The sequence below is a fragment of the Acomys russatus genome, chromosome 1 (genome assembly GCF_903995435.1).
Source record: "Acomys russatus chromosome 1, mAcoRus1.1, whole genome shotgun sequence".
Classification (NCBI taxonomy): domain Eukaryota; kingdom Metazoa; phylum Chordata; class Mammalia; order Rodentia; family Muridae; genus Acomys; species Acomys russatus.
In genome coordinates this window covers 32,155,208-32,177,940 of record NC_067137.1, presented here as the reverse complement: position 1 = coordinate 32,177,940, position 22,733 = coordinate 32,155,208, and the positions used below count along the sequence as shown (strand labels likewise).

Below are 22,733 nucleotides of genomic sequence, written 5' to 3'. Positions count from 1 at the left end.
TTCCTTTGAGGCAGCATAAAAAGATGGAGAAAATGACGGAGACATAGGAAGGAGCATGATTCATGGTTGAAGGGGGAAGGAAAATGCCCCTTCATCATAGAGTCTGGCTTGCCTATGGCGCTCAGAGAGTCAGGAACCTTAAGGTATGACTGATGAGGTCAGAATTACTTACCAAGATAGTCCATGCCTTTCTACAGGTATTTTAATAGCATGTGTCAAAGACTGAAAGGAACAATGCTTTCTTAAGGACAAAATAATCTATGGCCTTGAATTCTTTAGCCTTTGTCCTTTACTTTCATTCCTGAGTCTGAATTGTGACCCTTATAAACCCACACTGTAACTTTGCTTAGAAACTCTTTGAACAATTAACCTTGTAACTACGCTTTGAGGAATGCCTTTTTAAAAAAGTGTGTGTGTGTGTGGGTGTGTGTGTGTGTGTGTATGTTGGAGTTTCTTAGCAACACTCAGAGATGTAACTTGAAAGCCACCAAACAACTGTAAAAAAGAGTCAGGTAAGTGCTACTGCCCCTTGAAAAGGCCATACTTGTGCTTCAACATGCCTTATTCTCTCCCCTACTAACTCCTGTCCTTAAGATCCATGGTAAAAATATCTCCTAATGAATCTCCAACTCTGTTCCTTATTGGGACAAAATAGCTTGGTGAATCTTGCAGACATGGCGGATGATCCGTGTTCAAACCCCAGGGCCTCTATGGTGGAAGGTGAGAACGCACTTCTTCAAATTGTCCTCTGGCATCCACATGGGGGCCATGGTGTACATATGCATGTGCACACACACACACACACACACACACACACACACACACACACACACAGAGAGAGAGAGAGAGAGAGAGAGAGAGAGAGAGAGAGAGAGAGAGAGAGGGAGAGATTACAGTAGGGGTGAACAGTAGTTTTGTGTCATGTGTGACACTTAGATATTCTACACATTAGGAAGTGGATCTCTGTCCCCACGTCTTTCCCCCCCTTAATTAGTTGTTTATTGGCAGTGGACTAGAAAGGATGGCAGAATTAGCATTCACAGACAACACCACACACCAGTCATGATGGTAACAAGAGTGATGGGAAAGAGCCTGAAGGCCCCCTCTTCAGTAGCAAGTGGGTAGGCAGGAGCCTGTAGTGTTGGTCAGCCTTAGACCACCTCTGGCTGGTAGGCATGGTTATAGATGAAGAGAGATTCACTGGCTGTGGCTCTGTACTGATGACGTGAGATGTACTTTCCTTGACAAGCGAGGCTGTTGGCTTGCTTGATGTACTCTTCCTGGGTAGCCTTCAGGTTCTTCTTCTTCTCACCCCAGGCCTTTAGAGCAGAGGCCTTCAGGCCTGGCCATAAGAGAAAGTCAAGGCCCATGGCTTCAGCAGGGGGCACTTGTTGATAGCATTGAGGTTGATGGATGCCTCTTCCTCACTCTGCCCTCCAGACAGGAAAGTGAGCCCAGGAACAGCAGGGGGCACTGTACGACAAAGTGTTGTGACAGTTGCCATGACAATCTCCTCATTGGAAAATTTCTGGGTGCAAGCATGGTTTGGGATGATCATGTTAAGTTCCCTTCTGGATAGATATGATGGTCACTCAGAGCCTTGTAGACAGCAGCCAGTACCTTCTCAATTACATACTGACAGCGCTTCAAGTCATGGTCCCCATCAGGGAAGATTTCAGGCTCCACAATGGCTACAAAGCCATTCTGCTGGCAGATGCTGGCATAATGGGCCAGAACATTGGCATTTTCCATGATGGTAAGGGTTGAGGGAGAATGCTCCCTAATCTTGAGCACAGAATGCCACTTGGCAAAGTCAGCCTCCATCCTTCTTATACTGGGCACAGAGTTCAGACAGCCCATCTGGCCCTTGGGTAGTGTCTCTCCTTTGCTTCCTGCCTTATCTACCTTGATGCCCATTACACTTCCCTTGGACTTGATAACTTGGGGGAAGGGACCTCCATCATCTGCCTTCCGGTACAATGTTTCATGGAATAAGATCACTTTCCCCCTACCCTCAATGCAGGGATCCACATGGTCATCAGCACTGAGCAGCTACTGGTGGTTGAAGCGCCTGTTCTCCTCAGTGTTCTTGGTACCAAGGACTCCAGCCTCTTGACATTGCTTCCTGTGGACTCATCTGCATCCAGAATGCCTTTGCCTGGAGCCACAGTTCTGTGAGCAATGCCAGACAGCACCTTCCTCTGCTCTGGGGCCAGTGCTGGATATGGGTAGGCATGGAGCTGGTGGCAGCATGTTTCTGGCACAGGAGTGGGTGGGTCTGCTGGGTATGGCAGAGGGTGGATGAAAGGACTGAGGAGCAAACATGGCTTAGGGTCACCACAGCCCGATTCTGCGATGCATTCCAAGAGAACACTGCCTATTTATCTGGAATGGGGGTGTCCCTACCTCTTAAAATTAGAAAGCCTTAGTGGGAGGCCTAGTCTGCCTAGTCTGTCCAGTAGAGAAGGATTGCTAACTCAGTTTCCAGACATGAACACACAGATTAGCCGCATCTGCTTCCTGAGAATTGGGTGGGGGGGCACTCTCTCTAGGAGGTAAAAAAAAAATCTAGCTACCTTGATGGAAGGGTGTGAGAGAGCCTCTGACATTGCATGGAGATAGGAGGATGCCAAGTGTTCCAACTGAGCTCAGACTAGCTCCAGCCCCAGGTAGAAGGAAATAAATAGGAACCCAGCCAAGCACCTCAGTTTCCAGCTGAACGCTGCCCTGTAACTGTAGTATACTTCACTGGGGACAGACTTGGTCAGGCATACCCTGACCACAGATTCACCGACTGTCTCAGAGTGGCGGCTGTTTCAGACACTGACTATTGTGACGGTTTGTTATGCAATACTGAAAAAGCAAAGCAGCGTAGATAATAAAATAAGATTAAAGCTTCTCAAAACAGCAGCAAGGAAAAAAAAAAAAAGAAATCTAATCTTAAATGCATCTTAAGTGACAGCTAAAAGGATCTGTGTCAAGCAGGGGGGAACTAGGATCCATTGTGACACTCTAGCACTCTAATCTTACTTTACTCTTATCCATGAAGAGTCTCTGGCTAGAGACTCGAGTCCCATCAACGAGAGTGCCTTTTCTTTTCAAATGAACAAATCAGTGCATGAGACAAGTGACAAGTTCCATAAAATTTCTAGTCCCCCCCCCCTCATTAAATTGTTTTAAGGGATCAAACCAAACAATAAAATAAAATAGTAGGAATTGCATTTTTATTATTAAATATGGAAAATGTTTCTAGTCTACCCTGGCAAATTCTACTGGGAATAAGACATTTGGGGTTATGGAAATAAACAATAGCAGTATCCCTGACTGGTTGTGCCTTTCCTCTGCATGGTCTTGGTATTTCCATCTTGATACTAAATATACTATTCAGTACCCCAAACAACCCTCCACCCATGTCAGGGCCAGCTGTTTTTCTTCCTTCCTTCCTTCCGTCCTTCCTTCCTTCCTTCCTTCTTTCTTTCTTTCTTTCATATACAATGCTCTGCCTACATGTACACCTGCATGCCAGAAGAGGGCATCAGATCACATTACATATGGTTGTGAACTACGATGTGGTTGCTGGGAATTGAACTCAGGACCTTTGGAAGAGAAGGCAGTGCTCTTAACCACTGAGCCATCTCTCCAGCCCCAGCTGTTTTATATCTTATGTTGACAAATTATGGTGGTTTTTCACAAAGACTCAACAAAGAAAGAGAATTTCAGACCAATTTCTCTTATGAACATCGATGCAAAAATACTAAATAAAATACTTGCAAAACGAATACAAGAACACATCAAAGATATCATTCATCATGACCAAGTAGGCTTCATTCCAGGCATGCAGGGATGGTTTAATATATGGAAATCCATCAATGTAATCCACCATATAAACAAACTGAATATAAAAAAACCACATGATCATCTCTTTAGATGCAGAGAAAGCATTTGATAAAATCCAACACCCATTCATGTTTAAAGTTTTAGAGAGATCGGGGATACAAGGCACTTTCCTCAACATAATAAAGGCTATACACAGCAAGCCAATAGCCAAAATCAAAGTAAATGGTGAGATACTCAAGGAAATTCCTCTAAAATCAGGAACAAGGCAGGCTGCCCACTCTCTACATATTTCTTCAATATAGTACTCGAAGCTCTAGCCAGAGCAATAAGACAACAAAAGGAGATCAAGGAGATCCAAATGGGAAAGGAGGAAGTCAAATTATCCCTATTTGCAGATTATATGATAGGGTACATAAGGGACCCTGAAAATTCCACCAGAGAACTCCTACAGCTGATAAACACTTTCAGCAAATTAGCTGGATACAAAATTAACTCAAAAAATCTGTAGCCTTCCTATACACAAATGACAAGCTTGCAGAGGAAGAAATTAGGAAACCCACACCCTTCACGTTAGCCACAAGCAATATAAAATATCTAAGAGTTACTCTAACTAAGCAAGTGAAGGACTTGTTTGAAAAAAATTTCAAAACTCTGAAGAAAGAGATTGAAGATGACCTGAGAAGATGGAATGATCTTCCTTGCTCATGGATCAGGAGAATTAACATAGTGAAAATGGCCATCCTGCTAAAAGCAAACTACAGATTCAATGCAATCCCTATCAAAATACCTACACAATTTTTTAAAGATATTTAAAGTTCAATTCTGAACTTCATATGGAAAAAAAAAACCCAGAATAACTAAAACAATCTTGTAGAATAAAAGGTGCTCCGGAGGAATCTCCATACCTGATCTCAAACTGTACTATAAAGCAGTAGTAATTAAAACAGCTTGGTACTGGCACAGCAAGTGGAATCGAATCGAAGACCCAGATATGAATCCACACACATATGGTCACTTGATTTTTGACAAAGAAGTCAAATCCATTCAATGGAAAAAGGATAGCATCTTCAACAAATGGTGCTGGTCTAACTGGAGGTCTATGTGTAAAAAAAATGCAACTGGACACATATTTGTCACCTTGCACAAAACTCAAATCCAAGTGGATTAAAGACCTCAACATAAAACCAGAGACACTAAGTCACTTAGAAGAAAAAGTGGGGAAGAGCCTGGAACATATTGGCACAGGAGACAACTTCCAGAACAGAACACCAACGGCCCAGGCCTTAATGTCAACCATTAATAAATGGGACCTCATGAGGCTGAGAAGCTTCTGTAAGGCAGGTGACACTGTCAAGAAAACAAAGCGACAGCCTACAGACTGGGAAAGGATCTTCACCAACCCTACATCTGACAAAGGTCTAATATCCAAAATATATAAAGAACTCAAGAAATTAAACACCACCAAACCAAATAACCCAACTGAGAAATGGGGCTTGGAACTAAACAGAGAATTCTCAACAGAGGAATATCAAATGGATGAGAAACACTTAAAGAAATGCTCAACCTCCTTAGTCATCAGGGAAATGCAAATCAAAACAAGCTTGATATTCCATCTTATACCCATCAGAATGGCTAAGATCAAAAATTCAAGTGACACCACATGCTGGTGAGGATGTGGGGAGAGAGGAACACTGCTTCATTGCTGGTGGGAATGCAAACTAGTACAGCCACTTTGGAAATCTATCTGGTGCTATCTCAGAAAAATGGGAATAGGGCTTCCTCAAGACCCAGCTATTCCACTCCTTGGAATATACCCAGAAGATGCTCCAGCACACAACAAGAAGATTTGCTTAACCATGTTCCTAGCAGCCTTATTCATAATAGGCAGAACATGGAAACAGCCTAAGTGTCCCTCAGTAGAAGAGTGGATAAAGAAACTGTGGTACATATACACTATGGAATACTACTCAGCTATTAAAAACAAGGAATTCCCGAAATTTGTGGATAAATGGATTGAGCTAGAAATGATCATAATGAGTGAGTTAACCCAGAAGCAGAAAGACTCAAATGGTATATACTCACTTATATCTGCATACTAGCCCAAGGGGCATGTCCCACGAAAGCCTTCACTTACCAGGAAACTGGGACAGAGGGGAGGCCATCCTATTTGGACTCTAAATGAGAGAAGCATGGGATAATAGCAAAGTAGAAGGATCCAGAGGGTCCTAGAAACCTACAAGTAGAACAATATGATAGGCAGATTTGGGCCCAGGGGTCCCGCTCAAACTAAGGCACCAGCCAAGGACAATACAGTCAGTAAACTTTAAACCCCTACCCAGATCTAGCCAATGGTCAGAACATTCTCCACAGTTGAGTGGAGAGTGTGATATGACTTTCTCACATACTATGGTGCCTCACATTTGACCATGTCCCCTGGAGGGGAAGACCTGGTGGCACTCAGAGGAAGGACAGCAGGTTGCCAAGAAGAGACTTGATACCCTATGAGCATATACAGGCGGAGGTAATCCCCCTCAGGAACAGTCATAGGGGAGGGGAATAATGGGAAAATGGGAGGGAAGAATGGGAGGATACAAGGGATGGGATAAACATTGAGATGTAACAAGAATAAATTAATAAAAACATTTTAAAAAAACAAAAAAATTATGATGGTTTTAGTGGGCAGTGTCTCCTATAGGCTCACATGCTTAGTTGGCCCCCTGGTACCCAGTTGGTGCTGCTGTTTGAGAAGATTATTGAACCTTTAGGAGGGGGAGCCTTGCTGGTGGAAATAATTCAATGGAGGTGTGCTTTGAGAATAAATAGCTTTGGCTCACTTCGAGTTCCCCCTCAGCTTCCTGCGTGTGGATGAAGATGTGAGCTCCCAGCTTTCTGACCTGGCCACTTGCTGTCACGCTTACTTCTCCATTCCCTTTCTGAAATCATAAGCACAAACAGACTCTTGCTTCTATAAGTTCCCTTGACAATGGTTGTGTTTTATTCCATCAACAAAATGTAACTGATATCCCAACAAGAACAAACAAATCACCGGAAGCTGAAATGTCTACCTTACCTCCAAATTTCCAGAATTCGTGACATTCCTAAATTACATAGTTAAAGTCTATGTGCAGAATTTCTTAAGGATGCAGACATGAAATTATTCTCAATCATTTGGATAGGCCAATACAATCATAGTCATCTTAAGAAGATAAAGGTAGTGGGGTCAAAGTGAAAGGATGTACTGAGACAGGAATCAGAGTTGAAAGCCTTGGGCTCTGGTCACGAGCAGTTTGGACAAGGGATCCTTCTGCTGTGCTAGATCACAAATACAAAACCTTCACACATAAGAGGGAGCTTCTTACTTACAGTGTTGAATTTTACAGCAACTCCCTCAACCACATCAGTTATAGAGTCCATAATCATTTGCAGAGGTGGAAACTATTATACACCAATGTCACTGTCATCAAATATAATGTAGATGCCTACAGAGACACAGTGTGGTCTAAGGAGCTTTTCAAAGAATCCGTAATTGGTACCCTGCCATTTGGCTCAGAGAGAAAGCAGGCGCTCTGGAGCTGCCCAGGAACTCAGGAACCATGAAATGTCTAACTTCAGGCTGCCTTCCCTGCTATTGTCTAGAAACTTCCCGAGGCTCTGCTCTTCCTCTGTCACGGACAATCAATGGCCCAGCAAGGATGTTCTTAGCTCCCAGACAGCCTGAAGGAGTTCCTTGCAGCCACACTGAACCTGATGTAGCCATTGGAACTCAACGTAGCAAGCTGAGGGAGGTAGGCCATGATGCAGTTGTTTGTCTGTCTGGGTAGCTTAGGATGTGGGCCAGTCCATATATCACTGAGGTTTTTGCTTTTTGTTTTAATCTTTTCTGTAATAAACCTCAGTGCTCACTGCAGCGAGAGCTAAAAGAACAAGTGCCGTGCCTGTGGGGTGTACTCCACCCTCTGCAAACCCATCAAAGGCAACCAAATATGTCTATTCTGCCACTATATGCCAGAGCAGGGAGCACCAACACCTCCCCCAAACCTATAACAAGAAGCATATAATTTAGAATAAAATAATACAAAATTCTCTTTAGCTGACAATTAACCTTTTTTGGGGGGGAAGGTGTGCTTTCACCGAACATGGGATAATCAAACCCAGTCTTTTTCTTATTACAAGACACAATGAAACCCCACAGAAGAGTGTTTAGCCCCCTCATCACACTTGTGGGCTGCAAGCATTGAAAACCAGGTTAGGGGTTAGGTCGTGCTTGAGTTATTTTGATTGTGAATCCGGTTAGTTCTCCACACTCTCATCTTTCATTTAGTCATAGACATATGTTTAAGTATGTTTAAGGATGCTATGTAAAGATCATCAAGCTAAAGTCTCCACTGATGCTATGTTTGGATAATAGACTCTGAAATTTCTTCACATGTGTGCCTTTCATGTAAAGGGCTCTTTAAAATACTGAAAGGTTTGCTTGCGAGGCAGATAGATGCTTCGTACCTGCTCTGGGCAGTGGGCAGTTCCTTGCTGCTTGGCCCGGTTTTTCTGGCCCTTGAGCACCAGGTCATAGAGGAATTATGAATGTGGCTCTTAGCAAGAGCACAGAGTTCAGGTGTCTGTTTCAGAGGCTCACCCTGTGACCCAGATGCCCCCAATTACCAAAAAAACCTGGAATCATTCAAGGTACAATCCCTTCTTGTACAATGTCTACTGCTGTAGTCCTGGCTTCCAAGTTGGGTGTGGGGAGTATGGAAACAGATGGGAAGGGGAGACCAAGAAGAGGAGAGAAGAGAAGATTAGGGAAAGTGAGAGGGAGAGGAGGAAGTGGGAGGAGTAGAGGGAGGGAGATAGGGAGAGGGAGATGGGAGAGAGAGGGAGCGGAGAGGGAGATAGCTCAAGGAAAAGACTAAGGAACTGTGTATGAGAAAGAGCAAAAATATGATAAAGTAGTTGTGGTTCTCTCTCTCTCTCTCTCTCTCCCTCTCTCTCTCCTTCTCTCTCTTCCTGCCCTACTTGGCTTTTTGAGAGTTCTTTCTACATAACCCTAACTTGTGTAGCTATCTATATAAACCAGGCTGGGCTTGAATTAACAGATCTGCCTGTCTCTGCTCCTGAGTACTGGGGTTAAAGGTCATGCCATCACCACTTGGCTTTTCTTTTTTTTTGAGAGATCTAAATAGCCCTGGTTATCTTAGAGCTCTCTATATAGACCAGGCTGGCCTTGAACTTACAAAGATCTGTCTGCCTCTGGCCCTCGACTACTGCGATTAGAGGCATAAGCCACCATGCCTGGCTTACCTTTCAATCCCTCCTACTATCCTTCTCCCTCACTTCATAGTATTCTGAACACCGTTTACTCATCATTTATAAGTACTGTTTGGTGTAATAGAATAGTCTTGGTGGAGACACTTTCTAGGGACAGTGTCATAAAGTGCTAAATTTTTTCTTGTATTTATGTATTTATTTATTATAATTTATTCATATTACATCCCAGTTTGTTGTCCCTTCGCTTGTGTCTTCCCATTCTCATCCTCTCTCCCTCTTCCACCCTTACTCCCCTCCCCTAGATCTGACAGGGAGGGCCCTCCTCCCTCACTGTTTGACCACAGCCTATGCTAAATTTTGTATGGAGGGGTTATGCAGATATGAACCTCAGTAAGAACCTCAGAGAGGTAAGTCTTCCTTCATGCCTGACTCATTGGCCTATGGAGGCCAATGGGGGTTTCCTTTTTAAGGGGCAGGCATTGGGGTAATAAAGTCACTAATATCTACCCCTTTATTCCAGGTTCTCCAGTGATAGAGAGACAAGCAATTGGATTATCGAACTCCGGTGTGACAGAGCCAAGACTGGAGAGTCTCGAGAGACACACAGGACATTTGCAATGCCTGGAATAAGAAATGGTCATCGTCCAGGCAAATGCTGCAAGTGGTAATCAAGGGCAGGAGGAAAGAAATAATTTACAGACTCTGCCAGCAGAGTTGAAGGCAGAAAATATGTGTGCAGAAGGTGAAATCAGATTGCAAAGCAAACACAAGGCCAGAGGCCTTGCAGGCTTCCAGTGAACTCTCTTGCTGAAAAACTCTGGTATCTCTAGCCAGGCTCCTTAATTTAGAGACAGCTAGTCCTCTTTCCACTTTCCAGCTGCTTTTTTCCCTCCTTCATTCCTCCCTCTCTCCCTCCCTCCCTTCCTTTGCTATATTTTATTCAATTTGCCCAGAAAAATTCACTTTACCAGTGGCCTCTGCGACAGCTGGGGTAATGGGTCATACAGTTAGAATTTAGACAGTCTTGTACTCTGTTTTATTTAAGTACACTGTCATTTAAAATATATTAGTTATGTCTCTAAAATAGATGATAGTTTAGCCAGCATCTCCATTTATGAAATAAGAAGTGAAATTTAGATACTTTGATTCTACTTCATTGTTTTCTAACTGTAGCAGGACGGTTCCTCTCTAGGAACTACAGTGTCTCTGTACATGCCACACACTAGGGAATGGTTAAGTTAGTTAAAAATACCATTCAGACCCAAAAGATCTGTCTTTCTTAGACCTGCAGGCAGGTTTAGTTATCAGTTACGGGAAAGAAATGGCTGAGGTCTGTTTCCACAGTCTCATCAGATAGAAGTTTTTACAGGAAAGGAATCCCATTGCTATTTTCCGCCAAATGCTGCCTCCTGGATCCTCTGTATGTTCAATGCTCTACTTCCATGTGATAACAATTTGAGACCTTTGGAGGAGGATTCTTCCTATTCTTTAGCTCTGTCAAGTCTACTATTCCTGCACAGTTTAGTTAGGACTTTTTCAGGATCATTTTCAATTTCTGCCATCTGCCAGTTGCTCCCTATGGTCATGCACTTGTTGACTCTGAACAGGTAGTAATGGTTATTCAACTCAACACTTTCCCTGATTTGACCCATGTGGAAAGAGGAACTGAGGTCATAGGACTGTAAGGGAGAAAGAGGACATGAAGTCAAATGGAAGCAAGTCCCGATCTTCATTACGTCTACTCCCCAGCACGTCCTCCTTAGCAGATGCCAGAAGTCACCACCTTCTCCTTAATGGACATCCTCATCCAGGGCTTATGAATCCAGAGCAGATGGACCAATTCCTGACCATACTTTATCTTCTGCCTGCTGGAGCCTGGCAGCCTAATGACACTGTATGTGCTAGTATTGTGAGTGCTCCATCTCCCATTTTCTTCACCAACACTTCAGCATACAGGGTTTATTCAAGTAGATTCTCTTTGTCCATGGACTGCCCCTCCTTCTGCTTACCCTATGTTCTCTACTGCTTATTATATTCATAGTCAAATCTGCAGGAAAGAGCATGGTGTGTCTCTCTAATGCTTCTGGGTCAATCTTTCATGCCTACCATATCTATCATCTGAGGAGAAGCAGGTTCCACCCACATCCTGCTTCATGAAGCTGAGAAGCTGAATGAAGGCTGTGAGGTCATCTATGCATTTTGTTCCATTGGAAACCTTGATGTCGAACAAGTCTCTCTGGGTAGTCACCATCCTGTCATAGTGTCATGTATTGCCTACCTCTTCCCAGGCTGCATAGAACCATTCCTTCTTCACTGCTCTGCTACTATACTCACAGTGCCCCCTTCTTTGAGCTGTCTGCTTAATGTATACTTCCAGTTGGTGTTGGTTATGGCTTGCCTTTTCAAGGAACACTAAATTTAATTTTTACACTTTATTGATAAAATTTCCAGATATATTCAAATTAGAGAAATCAGCACAATAATTCCTCTCATACCCTGTAAACCGAATTGCAGCTGTCCTTTTTATTCATTATATGGATGGACAGATGGATAGATGAAAGTGTGGATGAATGGATGGGAGAAAGGAGACTTTACAGCCTCATCTGAAGATACTTTACTTATTTATAATTGAAAGTAAAACAAATCCACAGACATTTTTTTCCTTCATGAGTCATTTCTTTTTTTTTTAAACCATTCACATTTTATGACATTAACAATTATTGTAAAAAGAATCAATGATGAATAAGACTTTTCATATTCCATGATCAATGTCAGGAGGGTGATAACTTAATCAATAATCTATGTTCCAGAGACTTCCTGAGAAAATTAACACTTCATTTGAACTTGTTACTATATAGGCTGGTCATATTTTTGGTATTGTTTCATCATGACATCTTGAATACTTTTTCTCCTATTTACAGCCCAACCTGTAATGGAAGCAACAGACTACAGAAAGCAAGCTACCTGGCTATACCTCACAGAACTGAGTAGAAGCCAAGCAAATACACCAAACTTACAATGTTTTGTTTAAAAATTTATACATTTGACTATATAGCATATTTTAACATTATCTTTTAAATTTGTAAGTCAGTTCTGTTAAATCAAATTAATATCAACTAGGAACCAATTACATGTCAGGTGACAAGATTCTGGGGATACTGGGATTAATAGATCATGCTCTGAATGGATAATACAGGCTTTCCCACATGAAGCACAGTGGTATCAGGGATGGTATGAACAGGACCATAAGGGAACTCTAAATTGCACCTCACAAGGTCACTAATCATAGCAGATTGAGAGATTTATTGTGATCAGGGAGAGAAGCAGACATTTTAGTGAATGTGGGATGTCAGTAGGTGCATGAGAAATGGGTTAGATGCAGACATAGAGAGGAAGAGATTTCCTGATGAGAGGCAAACACGTGAATCAGTGTTCTCGGGGGCTCACAGCATATCAGCAAAAATAGTTATCTCTCAAGCAGTTCTTATGTGGGTAAACATTGTTTTGAATACTTTACATAGTCATTAATTACTAACAATGCCATTTTATTGATTATCTTGTACATATGAACAAGCAGAAAGCTACAAATTCACCTAGATTTCATAGCCGAGGAAGACATAATGGTTAATTTTGAGTATCAACTTTATGGGACCAAGAATCACCTGGAGGACTGGTGTAGCACACATCAGGACATGTCTGTGGTTACACATTTATGTCTGTATTTATTTACTTAGACACAGTTAAATCCTGAGGGATTCACTAAACACATATTAACCCTTTGATGGATTCTAATGACATATTAATGGGAATTGGGGAAAGATAGGAAGTGGGGCTTAGATGGGGAAAATTGGAAGCATGCCTTTGGGGACTATATTTTGCCTTGATCTTTTCCAATATCTGCATGTATTATTGCATTCTGGACTCATGGATGTCCACACAAAGACAAAGAACCAAGAGAACATGCATTGGATCCATGAAAGCAAAAGCCATAGTAAACCCACTCCCCCCACCCCTCTCCACCCGACCATGTTCTGCTATAGAAACACTTGTACATTTATGTTCATTCTCAGTAGCCAGGAACTGATTCCAGCCTGCTGTGTGACTCTCAACTGATAAATAAAAAATTAAATTGTAGTATACATACATATACACATATACAAAAATTTTAACTTTAAAGAAAATAGAAGTAAGAAATTTGCAGGAAAATAGGCAGAACTGTATTAAAAAACTACACTGAGTGAGGTAAGGCAGGCGCATAAAGACAAATGGACCATTCTCTTTCTCATATATGAACCTCAGCTTTGAATTCTGAGCCTGGAATGTTTGCCTTGAAGTGCTTATAAAGACCAGGAAGGTAGACAGAGATCACTAGAGGGAGAGAAAAAAATGGGTCTTAAGAGATAGTAGAACACACACGATATGAAAGCAGAATGTATACAATAGGAAAGTGGGTGGGGGCATATCAAAGTGGAAAAGTTTACATAGGGATAGAGGTAAAGGGGTAAGGGAGAGGACAGGGTGAGGCAACAGTTAATCAACAGGAAAGGTGTATTTAAAAAAGCACCCTGGAAGCCCTTTATTTTGTAAATCTATTTTTTGAAAGGACTTGAATGGCAACTCTGTATGGATGGGTAATACTCTTCTCAGAAGCTGAAAGCTATTAAATGAAAACACAGTGCCAGGTATGAAATACCTTCCTTTGCACTGTTGGTCAGAGAGGTCCCAAAGGGTTCCCTAAAACAACTAGGCTATTCCCAGATCTCTTGGTTACCCACTTGAAATGGTTGTGTGAGCCCTTATTACTGAAGATCTCACATACTTGGGTTGCAAGATATTGAGAAATCCAGCTTGATCTGAGCTAGAAGTTTCCTCCATACAGGCTAGCTTTCATAGTGCTGGGAGGTGTTATGTAGACTGCTAGGAATGAAAAATCATCAATAGTTCTACCCAGCTGTGCAGGATACATGCTACAATAATGTCCAGCCTGGGGAGATATGGCCACTGGTGCCTATAATGACTATTATAGAGGCACCCAACTGATGTCTGGTTGTAGTTGAGGGCCACTCTCCCAGGGAAAACACTTTTTTTCCCCAGGTTCATAATTTATTGTACAAATTGAGCCCTCCTAGGGACAATACTTAGCTGGTACTTTACACTGTGTTCAGCCGTTCTTTGGTCATTGTCCACTTTTACAACTTGAGAATGTTGCTTTCCACGATGTTTGTTTTGACTGTTGTCTAGTCACACCATTGAGGGTGCTTCGTGTGATGATAAACTCTGATTGTCCACTATATTCTGTGTTCTTGCTGGAATTCATGTGACAGAGACCACACAGGGACTGATGAGGGGAGGTCAGAGGCAGATCTTGGTACCACACCCATGTCTCATTTTCTGTACCAACAAAATTTGGTTAGTTATAAAACCAGTGTGGATTTGTATGTTTCTGTCACATGACTCCAAAGATTCTGGACTTAGTAGACAAATCCTCAGCTCTACTATGGCATGCATTATTTACCAACTATTTAGTGACTTATTTCTAATGTGCCTTTCTTGTGTGATGCATCTTTGTCAACATGGTCTGCTGCTTCTAGCTTTCCAGGAGTGAGATGGTAAATCAGAGAATGAAGAAGAATGTAGATCTTTAGTGACAAGAGACCCTACCAAGACCCCAAGGCCTGTCAATGGTCACTTCAGAACGTGTTCAATGTGGGCCCTACCCAAGACAGTTGCTGTTCAGTCTCCTGAGAATATAGATTGGGTGACTGTCTGAAGCATCTTAGTTTTGTAACCTCCTGGTGATGGGACCGAATTCCAGTGAAGCTTCTCTTTGTGTGAAGTGAACTAATGAATAAAAATGCAAGAGTATTTGCTAACTCTAGAGGATTAGGTATGCTCTATGATGCAAAACTGTTTTCTATGCAGAACTCAAAAGAAGAACATTAAATAGAAAAGCATCTGCCTGCTATGAATGCTTTAACACCATAAGCTTGGGTAGAGCCACACAGTTAAAACTGTCCAGAATTTGGAGGCAAAAACATTATGTTTTAAATTTCAGTTGACATCTGTTCACTGTGCATTCCTGTGGTTGTGGAGGCATAGACGAAATGTGTAATACAGGAGAGATAATTACTGTCTATATCTTCACAGAGTTGCTGTAACAGCAAATAGAAAATTAGTGTAAAATATTGTGCTCAAGGAAATTGTTTATGTACCATATAAAATAACATAATTCAATGAGTAACAGGTTTTTAAAATGTGAACTCAGCAAATAAATATGTCATGGGATACTCCTGAATATATATTTCATTATGGATCATTGCTAGTGTGGTAAGCAGTCTAAAAACTGTTAGCTTAGCTCTTTTTCTATATAAATATACATTAAGTGACCATTAAGTGCCAGGTAGACAAATAAGGGCCCATTAAAATGCTAGACACCTAAATGCTGAAACTATAGAAGCTTTACAGAGTCTCAGTGTTTATATTTGGGACAAGTACAGTCTGCTCAGCATTGATGTTAGTTGGTTAGCACTCAATAAAATCAGCCACAGAGACTGGCTGGATCTTTCACATAAGCATCATCTGTGTTCATATGTTTGTCTCATCTTCATAAAACCCTTAGGTGAGAAGTGTCCACTACATCCAGAGGAAAGCAACATTCTTATTTCTGAAGTTCAGAGGAGTCCAGGTGAAATCTAAACACATGACCTTTCTAAGTCTTTGTCACCATTAGACCAGATCTCGTGTAGTTGCTGGGCACTTGCATTCATACACCCACTACATACTTTTCCTGTAGCTCAGAAGAGGTTAGGAAACAGACATTGGCAAAGGAGAATGGAATTTTCAGTTTGGCTAAATGGAGAGTGACAAACTCGGATCTTCCTCTGCTTCCCTATAGCACTGTTATAGATTCAGAGAGGGGGGCGGGGAGGGAGAACTTCACATGTTAATTGAAACCTTGGGAACTGTGTGAATCTCTTCCTGTGAGGAGAAACCAAGGCAGCCTCTTTCCCTCATTGGCACAAGGTTTAAACAATTCCCTTCCTCTAGCATGGGAATCTTGGAAGAAAATTTCTGTGTTTTGGGCTCATTGTTTTGATAGTCTGATAGCTGAGAGGGTCCCCAATGCCTCCTGGCTACTGTGCATACACTCATGTTTCACAGCCAACTACTTCATCAACTACCTTAGTTTCTTTGGTTGTTGTTGTTATCATAAAGCCATCCAGTCCAAAGAGTGAGAAAGAAAATGCTTCCCACTTCCAGTCATTTGTGGGGGAGTCCGTCTCCTGTATCCTTTCACAGAGCTTTGATCACGTCTGAGCTCTGCCTTTTACTATCAGCTTTTTATTTCTCACAGCTTAATAAGTCTTCTTAAAGGATGGGAAATTTAGCTCTTAGTCCCCTCAAACAGCCACAGACTTAATGGAGTATGGGCCTCAAATGAAGAAAAATTGTTGACCATTGCGCTGAGCATTTGAAATGAAGTCTGATAAATTCACCTGCAGGGTTTGAATTAAAGAGTCCACTCGAGGGGAAAGCCAATATATAATGGTTCTAGCTACTGGAGCTTTAAAAGTTAGGCTTTTTCCAGACTGAGAAGAAACACAGCCTCACAAAAGAACTCTTAGATGTGTCCCTGGAGCAGCAAACATTGTGATTAAAATTGCTCTCAAGCAGGAGGTTCTTAGTGAAAGCTTCTGTCTCTTAGCTCTTCTGATCAAAACCTTTTCATCCTGATGTACTCTAACAACCAGTCTGTTTCTTGCTCAAGCTTATTAAATACACACTTTCTTCCACCACCACTGTTTCAGTCAGCTTCTTCTGTGGCAAAAAGTGGAGAACAATTGGAGACTGGCACGGCTTCAAATTCCTCCTTTTAAAAACTCCCCGTCCCTAAATCTTCTTGCTGTGTCTCTCAACTATTCACCCACCTGATAATTAAAACCCTCCCTGTGTATTGACTCATTAAGAGTATAGTAAAATGAAACTCGGTCTGGTGGTGCACACCTATAATCACAGCTCTTGAAAGAGAAGTGGGAGGCATGGTCGGGAGCGGCATTGTTGGGAAGGTGGATGACACAGAGTAGGAGGGATAAAGACAAGGAAAGATTCCTGGAATCACGACAGATTTAGGAGACTATTCCATAGCAAGAGCGAGCAAGTAAGACTTGGATGGCAAATGAGACGTGAAGAGGGCATCACTTTACATCACAAGGTGGGTATATTCTGATGCTGGAGCTGACATTAGCCCTGGTCTCAGGAACAGGTGACAGGAAGTGAAAAGAATGAGCTAGTGGAGATTGGGAACAAAGGCATAGTAGCTGGTCTTTAGAGATGCTGAAAATACAAGACAAGTGGGGCTTGATGACAGATGGCTGTGGACAAGAAGAATGAGTTGTTAAACATTATTTCCCAACCTTGTTGTTTAAGTACGAATGTAATTTTAATATTAATAACATCTGGTAAGTGATCATGAGTTAAAGACTTCTAAGCAGATCAAAAGCAACTCAGTAGAACAGAGGTTTTTGCAGACAGTAGCAGATCAGCCACCTCCAAATGCCAGGAGAAAGAACTCTAGCCTTTATAAGTGGGACCAAAGTCTCAGAAATCATTCAGAAAATCCATGAGGTGTGTGTGTGTGTGTGTGTGTGTGTGTGTGTGTGTGTGTGTGTGTGTGTGTGTGTGATTTGATACAGGAGATTAATTTTACTCTTTTGTATATGGATATTCACTTTTTCTAATGTTGTCAAAGAGACTATCTTTTCCCAGTTGTGAAGTCTCCTCACCCTGTTAATAGTCACACAACAGTATATGCTTTCATTTATTTCTGGGCTTCCTGGTTTGGTTATTGGTCTGTCTGTCTGTCTTTATGCCAGTCTGTGACTTTGAGTTTCATTCTGTGGCCAGATTGACCAGGAACCTACTGTGTAGCCTCAGATTTGTGTCTACTTTCCTGGCTCAGTCTCTTGGGTTACAGGTGTGGGGCACCATAGTTGGCATAATTAACTTTAAATTTTTTCTTTTCTCCATCTATCATCTTCTATCTCTATGATTTGTCTATCTATCTATCTATCTATCTATCTATCTATCTATCTATGTATCTATCTTTGGGTATTATGCAAATTTTAACAATCCATGATGAAGAAATGTCTCTTTACTTGTTTTTTAGCAATTTAAAAAATAGTTTTCAATATAAAAGCCTTTTACTAGGGGACTCACATGAAGACAAAGCTGTCCATCAGGTACATATGTGTAGGGGGCCTTGTGTAGGGGGCCTAGGTCCCACCCATACATGGTCCTTGGTTGATGTTTCTGCAAGCCCCCCTGGGCTTGACTCTGTTGGTCTTCTTGTAGAGCTACTGTTCGCTCCAAGTTCACCTATTCTTCCTCCCACTCTTCCACAAGGCTCGCTGTGCTCCACCTAATGTTTTGTTGGGACCCTCAGCAACTGTTTCAATCCATCGCAATGTGAGGTCTCTCAGAGGACAGCTATACTAGGTTCCCATCGGCAAGCAGAGGGTATTTATTTATTTATTTTGGTTTTTTGAGACAGGGTTTCTCTGTGTAGCCTTGGCTATCCTGGACTTACTTTGTAGACCACACTGCCCTCAAACTTACAGAGATCTGCCTCCTGAATGCTGGAATTAAAGGCTTGCACTGCCAATAGTGGCAGGGTTTGGCTTTCTTATATGGTGTGGAGGCATTAGTGCTCTTTCTTTATCCCTACACATCTTATAGGCTTAGTCAAATAAGTCAACACCAAGTCAATGAGAGATCCAGTCTCAATAAACAAGGTTTACAGCTCTTGATAAACCACACCTGAAGCTGACTTCTGCCCTCCACACTCATGTGTACATATGTTCATACGCATATATAAACACACACTTTGTCATCTCACTACACTTTGACGCTTCCAAAATTCAGGCTTCACCTTTTTCCTAATGTGAAATTTCAATGCATATTTATTTCCTTTTCACTACAGGGCCTTCATATTTGCTGGAGGAAAAAAGTAAACTCAATTCTCTATTAAAATTCTATTTCCCATTGCTGAGTTATTTGATCAAATCACCATTTGCAATGTGTCTGGTCAATAGTTAATATTTTACGTGTCTGGAGTAAAATAATAGGGAGGAAGACAAATGTGCCCAGATTATGACCCTATTTTGGTTGAAGCCTATTGAAACAGTCTCTAGAAGTCTCTAGAAGGCAGAATAACTCTTTGCATCAAAGGGCAGATGGTGGATTGGTTTACTTCTTAGTGGGAATTCACAGATCACTCCATCATTATCTTAAACAGCAGCTAAAGTAAGATCAGAAACAAACTGTTAAGTAGCTGATATACTCAGACACAAATTCACATTAATGGCATGTATTAACTTGTACTCTGCGTGTTTTTATGTATAAAGCAACTTGGACTATGCTCAAGAAATAGAGGTTGGAGGGATGGTTCCACAATTAAAAGTTACTGTTCTTACAGACTAAGCACCTAAATCAGGCAACACACTGTCACCTGTAGCTCCAGTTCCAGGGCATCTGATGCCCTCTAGCCCCTGTAGGCACATGTGAAGAACAGGCACACACACACCACATGAAAAGGAACAAATCTTAAGGAAGAAAGAAAGAAAGAAAGAAAGAAAGGCAGAAAGAAAAGATATACATTGTGCAAGAAGGAATAAAAATATCAGGTTTTATTTTGGAGAATATTTAACAAGCGAGGAGTAAGAGTTAGAATCATGGATTTTTGAACTCAGATATGGCCCAAGTAAAAAATTCAAATCCCATTCTTTCTACCATTTAGGATTGACCTTTGGCAACATGTCACACTCATTATTCATTGATTTTTCATTTGCACAATATAAACAATAAACAGAATTTGTCTCTGTTTCCTGAGACGATAAACAAAATTAACAGGCCCTTGACCCAAGTAACCAGGAGAGAAAGAGAGAGAGAGAGAGAGAGAGAGAGAGAGAGAGAGAGAGAGAGAGAGAGAGAGAGAGAGAGAGAGAGATCCAAGCCAACAGCAGCAAAAATGAACAGAGAAACATGACAACAGACACAAAGAAATTCAGAATATTATAAGGGAATATTTTAACAATCTCTACTCCATGAAGCTGGAAAACACAAAAGAAATAAGTAAATTTCTAAATTTGGCCAAAACACCAAAATTATGTCATGAAGAAGCCAACAACCTAAAGAGACCCATAACAAACAAGATGATTAAAATAGTAATGAAAAGCCTTCCAGCTAAAACTAAGTCCAGGAGTAGATAGATTCACAACAGAACTCTACCAGACATTCAGTGACAATCTACAGCCAGTCCTTCATAAACTGTTAATAAGAAAGAAAGAAAAAATAAAACAGGCAGAGTACTTTCAAATTCTTTCTACAAAGCAAGCATGACTCCAATAACAAACCAGGTAAAGACACAACAAGAAGAAAATTACAGCTGATATACCTGATCAACACAGACTCAGAAACACTCATTATAATGCTTCCAAACAGAACACAGATATATCAAAGAGATTATACACTATAATCAAGTTGTATTTATTCATGAAATAAAGGTATAGTTCAACATATGCAAGTCAATAAGTGTAATAAACCACAGAAATGGCTCTAAAGCTTTGACAAAATCCAGCATGCCTTTATGATGGATGTCCCAGAGAATGTAGGGATAGAGGAAACATATCTCAAGATACCAAATCACTAAGCGCTATATGTAATAAACTCATATAAAACATCCAGTCTTTCATGGAGACAAGCTTGAAACAATACCACATTATTGCACATAATTCTGGATATACATATTCGTATATTATTTTAAAGAACTTTTCTCATCTGAGCTGATGGTGTTCCCTCTGATCAAAGCCTACCTAACAAAAACACCAATGACAAACATGAGAAGCCCCATTTTGTTGACCAGGGCTATTGAAGAGTCTCCAAAATGGCCTATTGATATTACCATTAGTTTTCCCCCGGCGTTAAGAGATATATCCCCATTGCAGGAGACATTATGCACTTTAAATCCCAGGCCCAGATACCCCATGAGCTATGGCCTGAAAGCTTCCTCACTGATAACCAGCTTTCATGGTACATAAAGGCATCATGAAATCTTCTGAAGAAGAGAAGCAATCAATAGCCCTGACCAGCTCTGATGTCTATTACCCATAACAATGGCTAGCATGGTACAACATCTTTAAGAGTGAAGTAGTGACACACATATCTTGGTGGTAACCAATAGTTCTTTTAATCAAATTAGAGCTTCTCAACAGAAGGGAAACCATTCCTGGGATTGGAAGCCTAATTAACTACTCAGTGCTGGTGAAGTCTTGGTGACTGGATAAGAATTTGCAACACTGATGTATATAAGCAGCACACTCCCTAACAACAATCTATAAACATTTGTCCTTATACTCACTGATAAGTGTAGTACTCATGCCTCATCAAGATAACATCTCTTTGCAAAAGACAGAAACTACTACAGAAAACTACAACAAATCAAAATTCAGAGTTGTGGAGCCCAGTTCCAATAGAGACGTGTACGAAACACCCACAACTAAGGCTCAGGGAACACTGAGGAAGATAAAGTGGAAAGACTGTATGAGCCAGAGGAGCAGAGATTTTGCTGTGAGATATCTTAGTAATGTCAGAAGCTTCACCCATAAAGTCTCACCAACAATTGCCTAAATATGAGTTGAACAAGGATGATACTAGTAGACATGTCAGTGGGATGGGAAAATTCCATGAGGCCTCAACCCTACACAAAAAATCTATAGGCAACCTAGGAAAGTCGGAAGTGGAAGGAGTGGTCTTACCCAGGGAAGAGCACACCAATTGACTATCCTCTGCCAAATGATCAGCCTGGAAACATATATACAAGTAGCATTATTTAGACCAAATAGATTATATTTGGGAGATATGTGAATATACATGTATGCATATAACAGTAGTTAGCTTTTAAAAAAGAAGCTATGAATGTGAAAGAAAGCAGAGAAGAGAAGCGTAAATGAAAGAGTTTCAAGAAAAGAAGAGGAATGGAGAAATATTAGTATATCATAATCTCAAACATCAGCATTTAACTTAAAAATAATGACTATTTAATTGTCAAAATGGTAGGAAATGATTCCTAAACTAATTTTATTTTGAGGTTGGCATGGAAACCATTAGATATAGAGTAGGACATAGAAATAAGAAATGACATATGAAAGGCTATATGAGAGAGAGAGATGTGAAATGTTGACTCTAGAATGGCTTTGGTAGGTAAACAATGTGTATTATTAGCTCTAGAGGAAAAAAGCATGAAAAAGTCTGATATAGAAAATGAAGGGCAATGCTGAAGAAAATATTTCATTCAAATGAGATGGGAATGGCCAATAGAGAGACAGATGGAAAGTAAAGCAGAATGCAGCTATAAACAATATTAATAACTGTAGTGACCATGAAAGGCTAACATCTCATTTAAATCAGGACAGTAGATTTTAATGTATTGACCGTAGGATCACCAATGGTCGCTTGCATGAAATGGACACTTTACTAGTGAGCATACCACTGAGGTAAGTATCTCCCTACTCTAGCAAGTAAAACATCCCTTAGTCAGGATTCTGTAAGCAATGTTAATTGAACTTGATAGGTCA

The 22,733-nt window shown here is 41.1% G+C and overlaps 1 pseudogene; it reads right to left on the bottom strand.

Moving 5' to 3' along the window:
* Window positions 1-1,151: 1,151 nt before the first annotated feature.
* Window positions 1,152-11,353, bottom strand: LOC127192497 (fructose-bisphosphate aldolase A-like; annotated as a pseudogene).
* Window positions 11,354-22,733: the final 11,380 nt, after the last annotated feature.